Source organism: Apis florea, unplaced genomic scaffold (assembly GCF_048593485.1).
Source record: "Apis florea isolate Af1SG1 unplaced genomic scaffold, ASM4859348v1 contig_3517_pilon, whole genome shotgun sequence".
Classification (NCBI taxonomy): domain Eukaryota; kingdom Metazoa; phylum Arthropoda; class Insecta; order Hymenoptera; family Apidae; genus Apis; species Apis florea.
Window position 1 is genome coordinate 604236 of NW_028256778.1, and position 20127 is coordinate 624362.

Consider the following 20127-nt stretch of genomic DNA (forward strand, 5'->3'; position numbering starts at 1 on the left):
ATGTTGGTATGCAGCACGATTGATAAAGAGGATATAATTTAAAAAACGGAAAACATCGAAACGTTAAATGTAATTTTTGAATATGGACAGTGAAAATGTTAACGTAAGAGTTTGTTAAAATTGTTAAAAATAAATTTGATGGAATCTCAATTTTAATTCGTTGTTTTCGAATATTCGATCGTTACTACGTTACTATCACAGAATTGAACGTTCGAAACATCAAGGTATGGTTTGAAAGAAGAAATATTTTCGTGTTTGCGAATTTTCTCCCTTTTACCCTTCCCTTTTTTTTTTTTTTTTTTTTTTGCTTTCTTTTTTTTCCTCTCCCAAACGGTGACGATCTTCAATTACTCAACAATTTTCCAATTCACTTGGCTCCAAACCGTCTTCTCCTCCCCGTTTCTTTCCTTTATTTTCAAATTGGCTCGAAGCCACAGTCTTTCAATAGAATATCGTGATAATCGTTTTGCTTAGTGTTCTTCTTTTGCATTTATTCGATCGCAGTTGTCCAATCGAGACGATGGTAATACGTACAGAGATAGATAAAGATACCTATGAGAACGCGCGCCTTGATAACATTTAAGACAACGTGTCAAAATTAAAAAGGAAGGAGAAAATCGGTCGAAACGACTTCATCGGATTATTCCACCAGTATATTATTTACCATTTTTATGAAAGGTCCAATAATGCACAATTAAAAATTATCGTGTTGTACGAGAATTCAGTTTGGCTTTATGGAGAGAACGACGCTCGGAATAGACGGGACGTGACTGCGCCAGTGGATAACTGGACGGATAAACGGATCGGTTCAACGGGTAATTTCGATGGTTATTGGCGAATTTGCACGATCGTTCTCGAAACCCTGTTTCTCACCGTTAATTTTTTTAATCCCCGCCCGTCCGTTTTTCTCGATATTAAACACAGCGCGCTCTCTCCGTCAAACGATGCGCCCCGCGAAGAAAAGCTAATAAAATTCCATCGAGACAGAGGAAACGCGTTTATCGCGAGATGTCGCCCGCCCTCCGCGTCTGATCGATGCCAAGACTCGAGAAATTTTCCCACCTTCGACTTGGCTATCTCACCGACAATGGATTATCCCTTTGTCACGATCCGATAAAATTATTGCAACGCAGCCTATTTCCACCAAGATTTTTCTTTTTTTTTTTTTTTAAAAATTGTTTCAACCGAGTTAAAGTGTTGTACAATATAAATTATTTTCAGGCGTGGAACAGACTGAGATTAAAAATTGGAGTAGTATTGCACAAAGAAAAGGAAATTTTTTTAAAAAAGTTCAGCCAATTTTTTTGAAAAATTGTTTCGATCGAGTCAAAACACGTAGAATTGTGGTAACTTTGAGGTGAGATTAATTTTTATCACACCTCGTCATCCAAATAATTTTGCGTAACAGCTTGAAATAAAGCAATATATTCGAATTCTTCGAGATCACGCTCGTTAAAAAAGTTCAACGCGGCCTATTTAACATTTTTTCCACCAAAATTTTTCTTGAATTGTAGTAAGGCGAGATTAATTTTAATTCACATCTCATTGTCCAAATTATTTTGCGTAACAGCCTGAAATTAAAAACTGGATTAGAAAATTGCATAAAGAAAAGGAAATTTTTGTACGCAACATTCCAATTCTTCGAGATCATCGTTCGTTAAAAAAACGTTCTTCCACCAAGATTTTTCTTGCGACTTTTTTAAAAAGTTAAAATGTATAGAATTGTTTTTCACAGCCTAAAATTAAAAACTGGATTAGTATTATGTACAAAAAGAAAAAAAAAAAAAAGGAAACGACGTTTAATATTCGAAATTCACAGTTCGAGGCCACGGCTCGTTACAAATTTATCGTGACAAATAAATCGTCGAAGAAGCGAAAAAAGTAATTTGCATGGATCAAATGTTATAATTCCTCCGAGAATCGAATTAAACGACGCGTTATTACGAGTTAGCAAAGATATTCACCGGCGGATGCATTTTTCGCCCATAACTCGTGAAAACGAGTGCGAGTTATGCCGTTGCCACACCAAAAGTATCGGCCGTCACCGTGAAAATTTCCCAATTATTCTCTCCGACCGCGTCCTGTTAATTATAATCGAATTATCTAGAATCCCCTGCGTGTACAGCCGGCCGCAAAATTCTTCGTGAAATCCCTCTAATCGAATAAATTACCATTTGTTTATCACGAACGCCATAACATCATCACTTCGATGCTCAAAGTATCGACACCCCTCGCACTCGTGTTTGTAAAAAAAGGTTACCAATTCAACTTGCAATTTTTTTTTTCGCTCGAAATGAACAACATTTTTCCGGGAATGTATCGTATGAGCCAACTTGCCTTTCCGGTTAAAAATAATTTTAGTGAGGTAAATTTTAAAATCTCGATCCTTCCCTTATGTAACATGTGTCTGTTATTACTTTTTTTTATTTTCTGTCTTTTGTATTTATTTCACACGCACATTTTATACATTTAGGCAGAAAGTAAAAGAGAAAAGTTGCAACAAAAGTCCCTAGAAATATAATACGCGTATTTACAATAATAATAAAATGCACGATAGACACGAGTGCAAAGGTTTAATTAATAATTTCATAAATTCCTTTTATAACAACTTCCACGTTATAAAGAATATTTCCAATTTCGTGCGATCGAGACTTTTCACTTTCGACCAAAAATTCGAGCACAGGTTGAGAAACCACCTATCCACCCCTATAATTCCAACTCCCTAATTTACATGGCCAATGATTCCATTCGTCGGAGGAAGCGGTTTCGAGCACGATCTATCAATTACCGCCATCGTGCTTGGAAACACGAGGAATCGATAACGTTCGATCATCGAACGCGTAATATGGTATGAGAAAACCTGGCTCGTTGAATTTTCATTTCACATTCAATTTCCAACCCCCATTAAATTAATAGCCCTTGATGTATGGCCGAGTAACGGGAGGGAGGGGGGGAGGATACATTTTATTAAAACAAATCGTAGAAACGTGGAACAATCGGAGGAAAATCCACCGCTCGTGTGTGTGTGTGTAATGAAATTTCATCGAACGTTGTAGACGAAAAATAACCAGCTATTTAAAATTAGAATCTGGAAAAGGAATGGAAAATGGGACGATTGATCCTTTCGAATTTGTATTTATAAATTTCCTAAGAAGATTTCGCGTAAAGATTTCCTTACGAGTTTCTTTCGTTTTGCACGATTATTTTATCTGTTATTATGGAAAAATTAATATTAAGAAGGAAAGATCCTGAAAAGAAATTTTAAATATCGATAACTTTTTATTAGCAAGAACTATTAGGAATAATCGTTCGATATAAAATATATTTATAAGGTTTTCGCTCCTCGTTTTTATCCTTCCAAAAAAAATTCCTTTCGTGAAATTTAATCGCGAGGATTATATTTTTCATTTCGAGAATGGATTCGAAGGGAAAGGTAAAGGTCGGGAGCAGTTCGATACCCATTTCTAAAAATTGGTATTCGCAAATTGAAGAACATTCGCAGTTGCGGGTAATGCCTGTTTCGAAGGAAATCCATCGTAAATTCCGTTATGAAATAAACAATTTACGGGAAAACTTTGGCAAACTTTTCGAATACACTTTACACTTTGGTGTAAAAGTCGAAATTCGCTGGTGGAAACGTGTGGATATTTAAACTCCGGGCTCGGTTTACCGATTTAAAGGCGTTACTTTTTCCTCCGAGTTCGCCTCCTCCACCATCTTTCAAACTAACCCTCCCCCGACATTGGAAAATATTTGCCCTGCTCGTTCAACTTTTTTCCTTCCATTGTCGACTCCTCTCGTGCAACCTCTCATCACCGCCCATTCTCCAAAATTTCTCCGTTTAAATGTCCCCTAATCTTATCAGGCAACCGAGTTAATCGCGCATCTTTTACCCTCGCATTCCGCGAAATGCAAACACGTCAGACGCTTTTCTTCGACCTCCACGAGCCGCCATTTCCTCCACGAGGAAAAAGAAGAAGAGGAGGAGGAAGAGGAGGAAGAAGAAGAAGAAGCGAAGGGGGGAAAAGGTGGAGGAAACGTGTGCACCGCCGTGTGTGCATTCCTCTTTGATCGTTGACTGAATCTTGTAACAGGAAGAGGTCGAAAAATTCCCCACGTTTCGCGAATAATTCAAGAGACACGTTCGGGCAAAGTCAGATTTAAAAAGATAAACCCGCCAGGGAATATCGGTGACTTATACTCGCTTCGTGAAATTTCCCCGTGTTGTTCATCACGGCCGACCCAACAATTCTTCCTTTTTTAACTTGCTCTTTCCTCTTCTCACTTGCCTCGTTGCTTTTTTTTTTTTTTTTTTAAATCAGACATTTCTCTCAGGTTTTTATATTTTATCGAAATCATCGCTTCAAAATAACCGCAAGAGTTGAATGTTTGTCGGGCGGGGAGGGGAGAGTTAAGGCGCGTCATCAATCACTGATATTCTCTCTCGTCAGCCAGGAGAAGATGCTGTGTTTGAAAATATTCAAATGTCGCGAAGCCACGAGAGTGTCAGTGGATTCCTTAACGGAACAAGCCTCGTTCGATCTTTTCTCAGAATTTGTAACACGTACTGCAAACCGTCCATCTGTGAATGCATCGATGAACACAATGTCATATTCCCCTCAACCAAGCTAAAAATTCCTCGGTTTGTGATAAAAATTACAATTTTTATAATATTTTTTCCCCCTCCCTCTTAATAAATCATATCTCACGAGATTACGAAAAAAAAGTCATAAATACCGCTTGAACCGCGAGCAAAAGTTTAGAAGCCAAAAGGTTACACTTTATACAGTACGTGTAGGTCGTAAAATCGGTCAAACGTGAAGTAATGAAATATTGCATAAAAGTATAACGTTTCGGATCTACGGCCGGATAAGAAGACCTTAAACTTGGAGAATTTGAATAAGAATGCGATTTCTTCGCGCCAAACTTCGATGCCCTCTCAATCTATATATCTGTCCAATGTAAGAGAAAGAAAACAGCTACAACAAATTTTCTTTTCTTCCTCTTTTTTTCCCCCTCACAATCCACGAAGCAAGACAAACGTGAAAACTAATTCGTCAGATCGGGGTGCGAATGGAGGCGTTTAATCGCTGCTAAGCCGTTCGCTAAGCTTCGACTCGAAACGGGTCCGTGTTTTCACTCTGAATCTGTGGCGGGATGAAAGTTTGCTAAATATTTCCCCCGGAGAGGTGTTTAAGTGGGTGGACAGGGCAGCGAGATTAATGAAGGCAAAATGGTGGATGCAAAGGCGTTTGACCTCCTCGTTTACAGGATTTCGCAATTATCCTGTAATGGTTTCGCGGAAAATTATCGCGCGAAGAATTATAATCGGCCCCCGAAAGAGGAGGGTCGGAATAGAGGGAATCTTTCCTCTCTCTTCACGAGGCGAGAATCTTGCGAGAAAATTGTGCGCGAAGGGAGGAGATTTGCATTCTCGGCTCCTCCTCGCGATTTCCTTATGAATTTCGAATAAATAATTCAATCCGAGCGAAAAAGAGTTTTTTAACAACACTCCCTTCCGATCGATTTGCTCGAAAAAAATTCTCTTTATCCTTCGAAAATAAATTATTATCTCCATTTTAGAGAATGATCGAGTACTTTTTCGCCCGGGGGTGGCGGGGGGGTTGTTACTTGAAGGTTTCGTGACGTATCGAGGAGGCCTGGAATCGATATATGCTATCAGTATGTGTCGTAATATCGGGCTGTATATATCGAAAGTATCGGAATTATTCGAACCGATGATATCGAACCGTGTATTCGGTAAATATAAAGAGTTGAAGAGAATCGAAAAGTATCGAAGGGAAGAAGGGCGAGAAACGATAGAGAAATGGGGGTTGAAAATTGACGTTGATTCGAAACGATGGAATAATCGCATACGGTTCGATCACGATCTATCACCACCGGCATTTTTCGAGATCCTGATGATGTCCCACATTTTCTCGCTCGGGAGAAATCGTGATTTGACAAATACTACTTACGTCGTGAAATATCGTTACGTATAAATATCTCGTGAATCAACTTTACAACTTGTTATCTCTCTTTTTCCTCTACGTACAGGTACGATAACGATAACGATTTTTCTGGCTATATTCTTCCTTCAACCATTCGCTGTTACGAAAGGAAAAGAAAATCTTAAATGCTATTTATAGTTAATAACTCGGTCGATAAATATATGGACAGATCCCGACCGATCGATAAAGAAGAAAGATTACCTTTGGCCCAAGTCTCGTTGGCGTTATGGCGGTGAGTTCCGGAGCAGAACCGATGCATCCTGCGCGAACGAAAAAGGAGAATGACGCGTCGTCTTCTTGCTCTGGTCGAGAGTGAATTTCGTCTTTTTGTTTCATTTTTGCGCAATGAAAAGCCGATAGAGCTCCACTGTAGTCGGTGGAGATGCGTGGAACGCGAGCAATGTGCTCCTTAATAGTAGTTCTTTTCTTTTCTTTTTTTTTTTTTTTCCTTTTCGTTCGAGGAAAAGACGAATGGATCTAAAGATAAAGGGAATGACAAAAAAAAACAAAAAAAAAAAAGAAAAAGAAAAAGAAAAAAATCGGAAATGTAAGAAAGGAAACGATCGTGCATTTTCTACTGCTTCGTCGATGTAAGTCGCGTTCACCACGAATTTTCTAATATATTATTCCCGTCGTGTAGGCGTTCCCTAAGGATTCTCTTTCCACAATTCATCGATGAGCGAATTATTCGCGTTAAATTTGGAGAAAATGGAAGACGTGCGATCAATTGTTCCAAGAACATATAATCATCGAACAACCGTGAATTTTTTTTGTGAAACACGTTGTGAAACAGTTATAAATATTAAACGATCTTTATATATATATCTGGCAATAGAAAGGCAAAATGCAAAATGTGGATTTATACGTGTTCAGCGGAATGTAAACAAGTTTGTGAAATACGTTAGTTATGTATATTCACAGTTAATTATTCGCGTTGATTAATCAAATTATTCAACGAATTCAACTAACGGTTAATGTAAACACATCGTAGCAAAGTTTTTACTCCATAATTAATCAAATTATTAATTTTTAGCAGTAAATTTTGCGAATACACGTTTAATCCATTTCCGGGCAGAGTGAAAGTAAAAGTGCATTTACTCGGCACTTACAGTTCGTAAGAAGTAATAATCAATGCTGTAGGAGTTGAGTTCATTACCATTAATGTACAGTGAGTGCTTCATGTCAATCATGTTTCGAGGCAAAACTTTTAACCGTGAATATTTTAAAAGATATTCAACTATATTCTAACTCCGATAAAGATCCTCGAAAGATCGAGTAAGATCGAGCATTTGATCCTGAGTGGTGATAACCATTTTCATAAAAGATAACAAAATCATTATTTCCGAAATTTAAACTATAAATAAATAAATCGATAAATCCAGAAATCTTTTTGCAAGATCAAAGAGAATTCCAACGAAATTAATGCACTTTCCAATTATTTTGATCGCGTATATAATTGGCCGGACAATTCACTTTCGACGCGAAATTTTACAAAACAATTTTACAAACAAACGATATCATCGTGTAAATTATTGCACGTATTTTTCTTTTTTTTTTACGATTTTCATCTTCGTAAGAACAATTAAAAATACAACACGATAAAAATTTCTTCCTACTTTTCGTTTCGAGTAACAAACAAACAACAAATTTCACTAATCTCGAGCAATCCTTCTTTTAACGAGATTCAACATTCTAAAAAGTGCATTCAAACATTTATTCAAAGAAGGTTGTTTCTACTGTTCTCATTTTTCTAACTAACAAAAAAACGAGACCGCTCATTATCTAATATCCACTTATCGCATTATCCCTTTAAGAAGCCAACGTTGCATTACTTCGCGAAACATCATTCACGATTACTCACCGATCCGAAATACAAACGTATCGTGGAAACAATGATGACAAAATTCTTAATTGATCGCTCGCGCAATATCAAAATATAAACTTGGAAATCTTGGAAAAATCTCGGAAAATCCAATCTTCCCTCGAGAAACAAAAAAAAAAAAAAAAAAGAAAGTAAGAAAGAAGAACGCAGCAGAAAAAGAAGAAGAAATAAGAAGCGTGCACGAAGAAACGACGAAGAGTGAGGCGGTCAAGAAGATGAAGCGTGGCGTGTTAAAAGAAACGAAGACAAGAAACGAACGAACGAACGAACGCAAAAAACGCAAACGAAAAAAAGGAGGAGGAGAGGGGGTGGGGAGAGGATGCATCGAGGGGCTTCCGTGCCAAAAGTCGTCCATTTTTACGAGCCTTGATCGATGCTTCTTCCTCGAGGAAAGATGAAAACGGGAAACGAAGCGTGTGCGGTGCTGTTCGACGTCGAGGATCATTTATTCTAAAGACGGAACGGAGATTCTCTCGGCTTCGTGCTAAAAGTCTCTGTATTACGGCCGGATTTTCTCTCTCTCTCTCTCTCTCTCTCTCTCTTCAGTTCGAATCTCTCTACTTATCGATGCGAGTGTAGCGTTTCGGAGATTTCGGAGCCCGGATTTCAGCGGCCTCGGTTCCGTTCCATGCGTAAACTCTGATACGTAAACTCCGACCAGCTGCATCCCCCTACTTCTTTTCTTTCGTTCTTTCTTTTCCAAAAAAAAAAAAAAAAAAAAACACTCCGATCATCATGCAAACAGAACAAACAACAAGTTCATCCTCCTCGATCTGTCAAATGGATACTCATCTGTTGGATGCTGGTAGCCTCCAATTATGCTGGTGTCCTCCTCCTCCTTCTCCTTCCCCATTCGTGTCCTATTGTGGATAATTCGAGGCGACACACAACACTGTGTTACAAATCGTTCGAGAAAGAGTTGCACTGCAACCGGTGGAGGGACGCGCGACATCCGCGGATGACCGGAGGAGGTCGACTGTGGTGGAACTCGAAGCGTTCACCGCGCACTGCCCGCTTTTAAATTCGCGTGGTGAGCAGCTGGCGATCCGCGCAGACGCTTGGCGAACAACGTCCGCAATATCGCAGGGACGGAGGTGATGGTGGTGGTGGTGGTGGTGACGGCGGCGGTGGTGGAGGCGGTGATGTCGGCGGCGGTAGATTAACCGAAAGGTGGGAGAAAACGCGCGGACGTTGACTGGTTCTGCGCCGGAAATTCGCTAAACTCGTTGCATAGTTGATGCGCGCCGTTTCTTGGAATCGGCCACGTGTCGTGGCGATACGCGTCGTTGCTTCCGCCAATCGGGATCAGAGGTGCGGCGATTGTCGGGGATATAGATCGATTGTTGGTTGTTGTTGTTGTTGTTGTTGTTGTTTCGTTTTACGGCGAGGGGAACGTCACTCTTCTCGTTCCTCGAAGGGAGAAGAGAGGATGGGGAGATGGCTGTGCAAAAATATTGTGCGTCCATTTTTGGCGGTTTTTGTTTTCGAGAGAGAGAGAGAGAGACTTGATTTTTCCAGTATGAAATGATTTCATACGAGTTTTTAAAACTTCATTGATTGATAAGGGTTTGATGATGGATTGTTGCGATTTTTTAATTAATTTGAAACTTGAAGCTGAAAAATGGACGAAAGAATTATTAATAAGGAACGAATTATTTGTTGAATCGAGCTTAATCATACTTACATTATTTTATTGGTATATGATGTTATAAATGCGAAACTGATAAATGATTTTGTTAAAGTTTTTTTTTTTTACGATGATTTACGATTCATCGAAGATGCAATAATAATAATGGTAATATGATTTAGAAAAATATGTATACGATATAAATATTATTTTTAGGTATGAGTGTAATGGTTTTTCATTATGTATAAAAGATTAAATTTCACAAAATGTGAACGCACAATATTTATGCGGCGAGCCATCAATTTCGTTTCTTGCAACGAATAACATGCCTTTACCATGGGAAATAATGTATTTCACCGTTTTGCCAGGAAACAAGATTACATTTGGACATTTTCGGCAATGTATGTATTACGACAGGATCAGAACTAAATTCTGATTATATCATATTTCATAGACAAATATACAAAATGTGATTCTTTTTCATCGTTATAAACGAAATATGGTACTACACATGATAGGTCACTCAAAGTAAAATTTCAGTAAATGGTCGAAATATACTTCTCTTCGTAGGCAACATTCCAAATGTATTCATTTTTATCTCTATAAGTGAAATATATTACTTTTCGTTGGAAATCAGTACGATATATCAATTTCCATAGCAAAGAATGATATGAGTATGTTTCATTTCATGTTAAATCGTATAAATGTGTTTTTTTTTTTATGGAAAAATTTGAAATTTTCAATCATGTCGATTAGTAATGATATATCGATAATAATATCGTTGAAATATTGTTAAAACGAATAAATTTAGAAGAGAAATGTACATATATCGCATTAATTAATTGTAATAAAATTATTCAAAATTTTTATTAATATTATTTGTATATCTTTCCAATCTTGTTTTTCTTGAAAGAGTCTGAAACAATTTATCCAATTTGTGAAAATAATTTTTCATTTATATCTTTAATGTAAGGATATTTGATTGGAAAAAATGTAAAAAAAAAAAAAAAATGAAATAAGTAACTATTATATTGATCAAAATAATTCTAATATATAATAGATTAATACGAAGTAATAATATTTCAATGGATGCACGTATTTGATTGTAAATAGATTGAAATATATCATGTATCTATCAATTTGAATAATTTTATTATAATTAATATATATTATTACCTTTGTTTTTACGTCTTTCAACGATATAATATTATAAAATATTATCGATATATCGAATATCGATATTCTATTCTATTATTATTATATATATTCATCGTTATCGACTTTACCGACAGTCACACCTCTAAATTCAAGAGAAATATATCGAATATTCGGAATATATTGAATATCGATATTATTCTCACATTATTAATATTTATCGATAATTTTATCGATAATGATATTTCTAAATTCGTGAATTTCTAATGAAATAATATCGCAACTCCGTAATCGATTATCGACTCAAATCGATTTGTCGAAACGACGGAACGTGACGCCGCCATTAACGTGACTCGTCTCGTCTCGTGATATCTTTGCGAAACTTTGTGACGTGAAACGTAGTGAAAAAACGCAGAAATATTCCCTTTTTCTATCGAATTTAAAGCTCAAATTCGTTTTTAACGATTTGTTTGAAAAGTGCAGACGTTCGACATTTTCGGTATAACTTTTATTCAGAAAACAATAAAGTTTGAAGTTGTGGTGTACTTGAGTAAATTCCAATAATTAGGCGACTAGTTCTTAAACTTTGCCAATTTATCACGATGGGAATTCTTCCTGGTGAATGGTGAAACTTTGGACTGATATTTTTACCTATATTCAAGCATCGCAATATCCAGTGCCCTTTCAATCGATGCATTCAATCGATTGCCGTGAAAAGTTAGAAAAATGAATAACCATTTAAAAGAAATCATCGAAAAAGGTTAGTTTTTATTAGCCAAAAAGTAACGTCGAAATTTTTTGTAAGAAACTGAATAATCTATTTCTCACCATTAAATACCAATATTTCGATAATTTTTCGTGTGGTATAATGCAGATCGTTTAGAATAGAAATTGTTAGGTTAGAAATATGATCGTCGATGATCTCGATAGATATGCTATGACATATATCGTGGATAAAATTAAAATTGCCATTCTTTTTTTAAAACATTTTTGTACGATTCTGTCATTTACACTATCATTGAACGTATCACAAATTTTGTTTGCTATTTGCGTAACGTAGTTTTTCAATTGCCATAGGATACAACCAGATGGCAGTGATAAGCATAGAAACCTTTATTTTCTTTGTCCCTGTCAGTTTGTTTTATTCTTTGTAGTTCACGGTAAAAAGTACGAAAGATATAAAGAGTGTTAACAACGAGTACGCGTATCCCAGCAATTATTTTAATTACAATAAACGTTCATTACATACAAGTAAAAGAATAATAATTATAATTTATATCTCTCGTCCTCTTTATTCTACACTTTTAGCATAATTTTTAAAGCATAATTACACATCTTCTCTTTGTTCATTTTCAAATTAAAATAAATGCTAAAAAAAAATCGAATCAAATAATAACCAACAATTTTTTTTAATATTAAAATATTAGCTTCTAGATAACATACAGGTATATATACATATGTTTAGACATATGCTTTATAGGTTAGAAAGTTCTTTTTAACGGAAAAGATTTCTTACAAAAAAAAATTCGACATTACTTAACCTATATTTTTTGGTTATTTTATATTCAATAAGGAAAATTGAACAAGTTTTGTTGACCTCGGGAATTGAATAAAATTTTATACGAGTTTCGTGACTACGATATTTCAACGACCGCCAAACCATTTTATAACCAACAAATTATCCTTGTGTTTGAGTTAAACAAACTTTTTGAATGCGCCAAGGCTCTTGCAAACATTTGCGACTGAAAATCGGTTGCTTGCAGTGAGCAAATTTATGCAACCATGCGAATTTCTAGACCAGTGGTTCTTAACCTTTGCGAAATCGCGAGATTGTTTTTGATTGTAAAAAAAAAAAAAAAAAATTGCATGGTATTAACTAAAATCATAAGATTGAATGAAAATAAATGATTTTTTTATATTTTTCAATTTTTCTTTTCTAATTTTTCAAGAAATTATTGTCTATTCCGGATTCTCGTTTTGTTAAAAATCATAGTTTTATAGTAATATTAAAATAAGAAAAAAATTATGCTTTCATAATTTTAGAGGAACTAATGTTTCGAGGAATACATGGGTTATGAACCACTGATCTAACGTTTTGGGCATAGTGTCATGCGAATGTAACGGGTCAATAATCCGAACGTCATTAACCACTATAATTGGTGTCTATGATGCCTTGTTACGTGTGAATGGAAATCCTGAATGATTACGTGCAATTAAGGAATAAATAGAATTATTGAACGTTCAATTCAATCATTTTATAAATAAATCGAATATCATCTTTCGAACAAGACCTCCTCCTGATTTTTTTGTACAAAATCTACCTGAAAAAACAGAAATGAACTCTTTCCCATATCCTTTGATCATATCCTTTATCCAAAATCCTTTATCCAATAAAAATCGAATTTTCATTAGTTCCAATAACACGATTAATATTAGTTGAACACACAGGATTAATAAACAAAACCTGACCTCGAAAATGAGATCCCTTTTTAAAAGAAACGAAACTCGTTCCGACGAAACGAAACGATAATTAAAAATGCAAATCGACCAATTTTTCTCTCCTCTTTTCTCACGTCTCTCTAACGCCGCTAACGCAGAAACAGCGGACGAATGCCTTTTCGCCCGTGCTCGTAGTTAAAAAAACGTTGCGCGATGATTAACCGCAACGTTGCCGATTCGCGCGTCCACCTACAATGGAATTCGTTTTCTCGATTAACGATATTAAATCCTTGCTCGAGGCGTTGGATATTCTAATTAAGGGGCGGTCGGGCGAGGTCGGGCGGACCATCGTTGAAATTAGCACCGGGGACAAAGCGGAGATAAAATAGTTGCACGTGCGTCAACAACTCTGGCTCCCCTCCCCCCTATCTACGTGCATCACGCGCGCTGGAGAGAGACTGGAGAGCGTAAATAAATCGCGCCTCCGGCGGATTTGCAGCGGATTCCAGGCCGGCTCTCGCCGTTTGTCAAGACTCCTGTTGTGATTCACCAACTTTCATTCCACGCGTTGTGGAACGCAGCAGAGAAGACTCGATTCCCTTAATGGTGGCTGACGCCTCGAGCACGGTGCCCCTATGTATTTTGCTCGTAATTTTCCCGCGGGAGGAACAGATATCGAGAGAGAGAGAGAGAGAGAGAAAGAAACGAGAAAGAATTCGATACAAAGTTCGAGAGAGAAAGAAAGTTGGAAAGTTTAAGAGAGAGAGAGAGAGAGAAACACCTGAGGAACACAATGGAAAGACATTTCGCTGTCGATGCGTTGGCGCAAGCGAGTGGAACGATGCCTCGTTACCATAGACAAGTTGCCCGGTTTCAAACACACGCTTTGGAAAGTTTACCGGGTCTCGAAACGTTCTTCTGGAACAGTTTCTCGCTGCAAAAGAGCGTTTCACGGGGAATCATAGCTTGATTTCGTGCAACAGGGTCGAGAATGCCTTAGCTCGAGCCAAAACACGTTTAACTCTCGTACGTCGAGGAGTAGGGGGAGGAGGGGGAAAAGAAGCAAGACGTCTAGCCGTTACGCGACAAAAACTTCTCGGTCGGCGCGCGTTTCACAGCGCATAAACCCCGGTATATTTGGACCGTGCGGGGAGAGAACGCGATATTCCATTCGGCTCCTTTTTGTTTCACTTGTTCATTTTGTTCATTCTCGAAACGACTTAATGGATTCGCACGGATGGATGGAAAAGAAACACCGGGAGTACCGGGTTCAATCGTGCGATCACCCGTGTTTTCTCTTTTTTTTTTTCTTTTCTTTCTCTTTTTCTTTTTTTTTTTTTTTCTTTTTTATCAAGGGGGAGGAGTCTGGAAATTTTCCAATTTGTTCGAGTGGACGGTGTTAATCCTTTGCGGTCGTATGTCTGTCCTGCGATACCGCGCCCGGTAGCGATGGGATCGAGTAGCTCGAGTGCTCGAGTAAATTTGAACTTTGCTCGCGATTTCATTCGAGAAATATTTGATATTCGAAATGTTTTTTCCCCTTTCTCTTGTTATCTTGTATTCCACTCTCTATTTGAAATAGTTATTTTGTTTGCCGTCGATTTTAGAAATTTGATTTCAAAAAAAAAAAAAAAAAGGAAATAAGCCGCGCTTCGACACGTTGAAATCAGAGTTGAGAAAATTTCAGAAACGAACGATATCCAACGAAATTACTGTGTGTACTGTGTGTGAATAAATAATCAGGTGCAATTTTAAACGATAAATTGGAAGATTGGAACGTTTCTTCTTTCGTTGAAAATTAATTCTGAAAGGGAGAGGTTAAAAGAACAACCATTCGATCAAAAGATTAACGAGTCGAGTGCATCCACCGCACTCGTGGTCGAATTGAATTTATCTTGCTCACACTCGGCAAGATTCCGGGGAAACGAACGGGGATCGAAAATCGATTAACGCCGATTGAAAGTTATCGGTCATGATCGCGCAGACAGAAACAAACGGATTGGACGTCGGAGCCCCGCTAATTCGAAAGATACTTGGTTTGATAAACGAGAAAATTGCGGAACAATTTTGCAGGGGGATGAAAACTCGAAAAAGGAGAATTTCCCGTGAAACGAGCTCGTCGGTTCAAAGAACCCGGGCTTCGGAAGACACAAGATGTCGTGATCATCGCCGTCATCGATGGTGAAAAGGGCGGCTGAGGCGAGATGAGAATCTCTCTCTCTCTCTCTCTCTCTCCTCTCTCTCTCTCTCTCTCTCTCTCTCTCTCTCTCTCTCTCGGTGACCGAGTGTACTCGACAGTCACGTAGAGCTTAATGAACGATCGATAACGCGTTGAATCATTTCTCCTTAACGTGTTGCAAACTGTTGGAAAACTTTCAAGTTGATATTTTCCACGAGTATCGAGGAATAATTAGAGAGAAGAGAGCCTATATATCGTTTTGAGACGAAAATAAAAATACTCGAAAGATCTAATCCTAGTATAAAATTTTTATATCTTCCCTTCAAACTTTTCCTCTATATATTAATTCGATTCTAAAAATCAAGATCAAACACCCGCGACCCAAACCTTGCACTACCACATCGCGCATCCACCGCAAGACGAACCGGCGCTCATTATTGTGCATTACCGCCCGAGAAAGGAATAAAAAAAAAAAAAAAAAAAAGAAGAAGAAGAAAAAAAGAAGGAAGATGAAAGAAAACGTTGATGAGCAGGAAATTCCGGTTACTTTACCTGCGCGGTTCTACGAGAAGAGACGATGATCACACAGCGTGGTCTTTGAATTTTTGATAAAACAGTAAACTCGTACAGGCAACGTCCGCTCTTGCGACAAGGGTGCAAAAGAACGTGTACCGTGAACGTGACGTTAATTTCAATCGGGACGCGTCGAATGTCGTCTTGTCTTCCCTCTCTCTCTCTCTCTCTCTCTCTGGTATCAGAGACTCGGTGAAGAGACGTGAACCAAGAGGAGAAGGAAATTGAATGGGCCAGCTTTCCCCGGTGCAAAGTCGCCGCGATAAGATTACCAAGGACTACTATATCCGATATAGTAGTGCATCGTCGCTTGTGTGGACGTGACGAACGTTGGGGGAAATAAAAGGTACTTGTGAATGAAACTTGAATCTTGGAACAGCAAGGGAGGAGAGGAGATCCATTTGGGAACGACTTGAGGGAAATTGAAAAAGGGGAATTGTTTGTGACGTCGACTCTCTCAAATATAGCTCTCTTTTACGTATGATTAGCAGTTCGATTTTTTTTTTTTTTTTTTCGAGACGATTTCACGGATCTTCTAACTGATGGACAGTCTCGAAGTCTTTTAGAAGCTACGTTATTCTATTCTTATTTTTTTTAGATATACATTTTCGTGGAGATATCTGCACGAGTAATTTAAAATCTCTCGACTTCTCTATCCAATGTTTAGTTTTAGGAATGGAATTCTTTTTAAATAATAATCGTCGAGATTCTTCGGTTAGTTTCTTTTTTTTCGATTTTTTTTTTTTTTAATTGAAAAAATCTAGTTTCTCGATATATATATATATAGAGAGAGAGAGCGAGGTCGATCGAGGTATCTCTAATTGCTTCCATCAGAATCGTCAGGCACGAGTGTTTTTCCGATTTGCCAGGGTATATCTACTCTACATATATCTATTCTTCCACCGATTTCTATTTCACCGATCATGTTCAACGTCAATGACTCGTATATTTCGCCGATACGGAGAGAAAACGATTCGTTATACAATCTATGAAACGCGATGAGTTTTCAAACGAGTAACCGTGTGTGTTCTCTGAAAATATTTTTCAAATCAGTTTTTTCCCAATCTCTCTCGAGTCCCAATCGACCTCCTTTCTACGATATTCAAATAACTTTGAGAGAAAAGGTCCGTGCAAGATGAGAAAAATTAGAAAAAAGAGTTAAATGGATCTTTTATTTATCACTTGATCCTCTTTCTAATTTTCCTTTTAGTTTCACTTTCTGGTTATAAATTATCGAACGAGATTACAATTACAAAGGAATCTCTAATTTTATCGTACAACGAGTTTGTTGCAAGTGAAAAGAATTTATTTTTCAAAATTTCCTTTCCTCCTCCTCCTCCTCCTCCTCGAGAATCTTGAAACGTGAATTGAATTGATCTTGAAACTCTACTCGAGGAATATATTTATCGCAACACATCTTATAATTTTGCCAAATGGATCTTCCTTTCCTCCAATTTCTGTACAAATAGCAGTCTTCAACTTCAAAGAGTTGATAACAGATTCTTCTCCCAATCCTCAGATTACCTACGGAGTTTAAGTAGATTAGCCCCGATTAATCCTTGGATTAAACCTACACGTTAAATAGCGAAAGGATCTCCCTAATATTCCTACAACGATGCAATAATAAAACTCGTTTAAACTCTCCTTTAAAAGAGACGAGAAATTTTAAACAAAAATCATCATTTTCCTTTCATTTCAATAAATATCCACAACATCGGTACTCGAACGACATTCGTGCTTGATTGAACGCGTCATTGGTATGAAATCGAGAGAGGGGAGGGGAAAAGAAGAAACGTTCGTTTCAAAAATCGATCGCGGACACGCTTCTCGTTCGAACGTTTCCCGCGGCACGCACGCACCACAGGTTTCGAGCCCTTTCTTCTCGTTCGCTCAATTTAATTCCACGAATCGTAATTCGTAGAACTAACCATTTCTTTGTCAGAGTCATTCTTGAACGGTCCATGAATTTCAGCAACCGATCGAAATTATTTATTTGATTTCTGTAAACGGAATTGAAATCAACGTACAATTTTTTTTTTTTGGAATAATTGCAACAACTGATATTCAAGATTGATATTTAAGCGGTAATGGTCATTCGTGGCACAGAGGGTGACTTTTTCTGATGAAAATTGTAAAAAATTGGAAAGAAATATGTGTATATATATTTTCGTTTGAGGTTTTGTTTTCGAGCGAGTCATGTTTGAAAATTTATCAAGTGCAAGTGAAATTGGTTATTGACTCCGATTCCCGATTGAATAAACGAATAAACTATCGACAGGAGGTTATTTCTGTGCGAATGAAAATAAACGAAAAGAAGCGAAGAATAAATTTTTTTTTTTTTTCCCATTTGAAAATTAATTTTCGGAGAAAATCGAATTCGAAAAATTTGATCGATTATATATTTTTGCCGACATTTGATGTTTCATTGTATATTTTTCCAATTACGAGTCAATAACCAGAGTCAAGTAATTGTTGTGTTTGAAAAAATTGTCAAATTTAACGAAAACAAAATCTCAGATAAACGAATTTTTAACATTTGTCACGTCGTAAACAATGAAATGTTTCACGAGAAATTCCAAGAAATTATATTGATTATTGCGGCATTGATAATCTTTCTACTTATGTTCTTCAACTTAATAGATGTAATGGCAATCATTTCTTACGAGAAAATTACAATTTCTCATCAATAAGAAACAGAATTCCTTATATTGTTGCAATAAAAAAACCGCACAAATTCCAAAAAAATATAATCTTCACACGAATATTTCAATTAATCAGAGAGAAAAACTATTAATATAACTCCTCCTATATCCACCATATAACACGCATCTTTTGAAAAAAAACATTTTTAACCTCAATTCCCCCACGAGGAAGTATCTCTGGTTCAAACGCAACGTCAAATTATCATAATGATATCGTATCGCATTCCGTTTCTTCCTACGCTCCGCCAATACCCCGCGAAATTGATTAAATTACGATTGAATTTTACTTTAAAACACTTTAGTATCCTATTTAATTTCGACCAAAAAAAAAAAAAAAAAGAAAAATCCGTTTACCATTAATATAATTAAACCCAATAATATTATAATTTCAAATCAATCGAGTCACCTCCCCTTCGAGTGGCAAGCCTCTCGATCTCGATCGACGCAATACACACGCGCGCACGCACACACGCGCGCGCGCGCGAAAATTCGGAGCGCGCCGAGGACGACCGTAGCCGAGGACGTCCGCCGTACGACTGAAGCGCGGCCCAATATTCGCCGATACTGCATGTGCACGTTTCCCCGTATTTGCAAGCAGGCTGGTATCGGGTGCAGCTGGCCGCCATCTCCTCATCACCCCCGCCCAATCGCAACCCGCCAACCTCTCCCCTCCTCCCGCCAAACTATTCGATTCTCGCGATAACAATAATGCATTCTTGTTGCGGAGAAGGGTCGACTTTTTACCGGGTGTTGAGGATTGATAAGAATTTTCTGGCCAATCAGAAGGAGGTATTTGTGGTAATAGTCGTTGTTTAGGTCATTCTTTCTCGCGTTTTAAGATTGCGAGGAATCGAATATGTATACATGTCGAAATTTCGACGCATCGTTGATTTCAATGAATTCACTTCTTCTTGGAAAATACTGTACTTTTCTGCGAATATAAACACTCTTGTCTTCGAGATAGATAGGATTATTCTCCTTGATGCCGATCTGTTTCGTGTATTTCGTTGACAATCGAAATTATTATACAGCATCACGTTCTTCCTTGTTTTCTTTTAAAAATTGGTGGCAGATGAATATATTCGTTTCTCGATAGGTGTATATAATCCTTGCCAGTAATGAGATTTGGCCGTGAGCAACGTGTACCAATACCAATCGATGGCAAGTTTAGCATATACTAATCGACAGCGGAATATTCATGTCCTGATTATAATTCTCTTTCTAATTCTGTCGTGATAATTAAGCTTCGAATCGAGACGTTTATTATATTCTTCATTCGTTTTATATTCAACGATCGTATCGTATCGTAATGAAAAAAAGAAAATCAAATCTTCTTCTTCTTCGCGATCGAACTGGTTATTTGCGACATTCCTGTATCTCCGATATTCGAAGATAAAACGAATCAAATTTATCTTACCTGCGATTTTAATAAAAAACGATTGTATCTAAAATTATTCCCGTGACTCGAGACTAGAAACAACACCGTCAAAATGTAACGTTTTTCGTGACAAAGTAACGAAATTTATCCCAGCCATCGTATTTAACACTTTTCCAAGCAA

General features: G+C 37.3%; 1 protein-coding gene and 1 long non-coding RNA gene across 4 annotated transcripts in view; one reads left to right on the plus strand and one right to left on the minus strand.

Annotated features, from left to right (window-relative positions):
• LOC100868065 (uncharacterized) overlaps positions 1-20127 on the minus strand; it is a 114741-nt gene that overhangs the window by 20066 nt on the left and 74548 nt on the right. Inside the window, exon 1 of one of the 3 annotated variants that reach the window (XM_012493675.3) lies at positions 6213-9393. The exons of the other annotated variants lie outside the window; for them this stretch is intronic. The gene's annotated coding sequence lies outside the window, so the exon portion shown is untranslated. Of the gene's footprint in view, positions 1-6212; positions 9394-20127 lie in introns of those variants that run through there. 3 annotated transcript variants of the gene reach the window in all.
• Positions 10984-20127, plus strand: part of LOC147656646 (uncharacterized) — a 46889-nt gene continuing 37745 nt past the window's right edge. Inside the window, exon 1 of the long non-coding RNA XR_015294054.1 lies at positions 10984-11435. This is a non-coding gene — a long non-coding RNA (uncharacterized LOC147656646). The remainder of the gene's footprint in view (positions 11436-20127) is intronic.